This window comes from Belonocnema kinseyi, chromosome 4 (genome assembly GCF_010883055.1).
Source record: "Belonocnema kinseyi isolate 2016_QV_RU_SX_M_011 chromosome 4, B_treatae_v1, whole genome shotgun sequence".
NCBI classification, from domain to species: Eukaryota; Metazoa; Arthropoda; class Insecta; order Hymenoptera; family Cynipidae; genus Belonocnema; species Belonocnema kinseyi.
Window position 1 is genome coordinate 39,689,666 of NC_046660.1, and position 2,067 is coordinate 39,691,732.

The following is a 2,067-nucleotide window of genomic DNA, read 5'->3' on the forward strand; positions in this document are numbered from 1 at the left end:
CCCAGCGAAATCGCGGTAAAATTTCAGCCACAACCACGTCTCACGACCGTAAGATAGGTGGTTACAGACTGTAAAGGAATCAATACGACGATCCAGCAAAAGTCTTGTGCACCCTAAGAACACGGAGCGACCCAAGGACTACCACCTTCTGCATTTTTCCCGCAAGTGTTTTAGCATATTGTTGATACGCAAGGGATGCTTTTTAGGCCATTAGCAAGTGAAAGCTTGGCACCTTCAAGAGCGCCGATGATGAGGACGATCAATTTAACAGAATATTCCGGGCACAATCGTTGCAACTCCCTTATAAGGTCTCGATACCTCTCTTTCTTATCATTCTCCTTGGTTATGATGTTTTTGTCAGCTGGTGCCGAAAATTCGATAACGAACATGGTTCGCTTCTCGAAGTCAAGAAGAACCATTTCAGGCCTCGAGTGAGCAACAGAAACAATTGTCGAGAATATAAAGTTCCAGTATATGCGGCACTTCTCATTCTCGATAATTGATACAATTTCCCTAGGAGCATTTAGAGGAGCGATATTAAGGTTAATGCCGTAGGAGTGACACAGATGGTAATGGAGCACTCTTAGTGCTGCATTGTCCCTTTGAATGTAGGTCCTTCCCGCGTGAGTTGGACAACTAGATAGTATGTGAGCTAAATGCTCGGGGTGTGCATGGCACGCCCTGCAACTATCATCTGGAATGTCTTGGCTCAAAATGTGGCGACGGTATGTTAAGCTGAAAATGACACCGTCTTGGCATGCAAAAATGAAACCCTCCATACCAGACTTCAATCCGGGCGATTTAAGGAAAGCAAACGTTAGCTCACAAGACATTGACTAATCTTTCACATTTCTATGAAAGATACCGTGCATCCTCATAACGAGGAGCTGTTCACGAAAGTTTTTATTTTGTGCTTTCTTAATCCGGATTTTCAGGAGTGAGTACTCGAGATAGATAAGATTTGATGCATTTTGATCACCCCTAATACTGAAGTCAAGTCCAAGTGTTTAAGCAGCCTCCTCTGCTGCTTTATAAAGAAACGCTCCTTTGGCCACTTCTTCGTGATAATTGACCATTTTAAGAAGAGGGTCTCTTCCATTTGCAACTCTGTGTGCTGTACCCAGAATAATCCTGTTGTGAAGACATTCAAGACTCAATATTCCGCGACCACCTTGACGGCGTGAGATGTACAGTCGCGGAACGGAAGACTTAAGATGCATGCTTTTGTTAATGTGCATAACCTTTATTGTCCCGATATCAAGGGATCTGAGCTCGTTCTTCGTCCATGAAACTACTCCAAATGAATAGAGTACTCCTGGGACGGCAAGCATGTTCATTGCAGATACTTTGTTTCTCGCCGACAGTTCGGAAGACAAAAACTGTCGGATAAGACGTTCGTATCTGCTTCGGAGAGTATCCTTTATAGATGCCACATCCTGAATGCGGCTCTGTGGCACGCCCAGGTATGTATAAGTCTCTCCAGCACAAAGGTGCTTCCATTCCAATTTCCTTAGTATATCGTTCGACAATCCCTAGAGCTAGATGTAGTTGTTCTTTGTTTTAAGCATAGATCTTAAGATCGTCCATGTAAAATACATGAGTGACCTTGTACTTTTGATCTGCAGGTTTGCTGCACAAGTACCCGTATCCGTACACAGCTCTAGATTGGTCGGCATTGTTGGCCGACCCATTGTCGGGAGCCCTGCGCGTTCTGTTGTTTTGAACCGCAATTTGCTACAACTATGTTTGGTATTGTCATTGTTGTTCTCACGAAAAGCTAGAGAAAGGGGTTCGTCCATCATTGTAGAGCCCCGCATGCAAAGATAAGGCTTCGTACCCTGAGACGTCGCTCGGTATCCCAGAGTCACCGTTCTAGACACCTCACCCAGGTGCCTTTCAGCTTTCGGCACGGTTTTCACACCTCCGCTTGGGGCTTAATTCCTTCGGGACCATCCCTGGACAATTTTCCGCGACTGCCTTTTTTTGTAACCATATTCAGCAGTAACCCTTGGTACAGGGACCCTCTATCCGCAACCCGAGAACGCGTTCGGTGGCTTTGTCATAGGC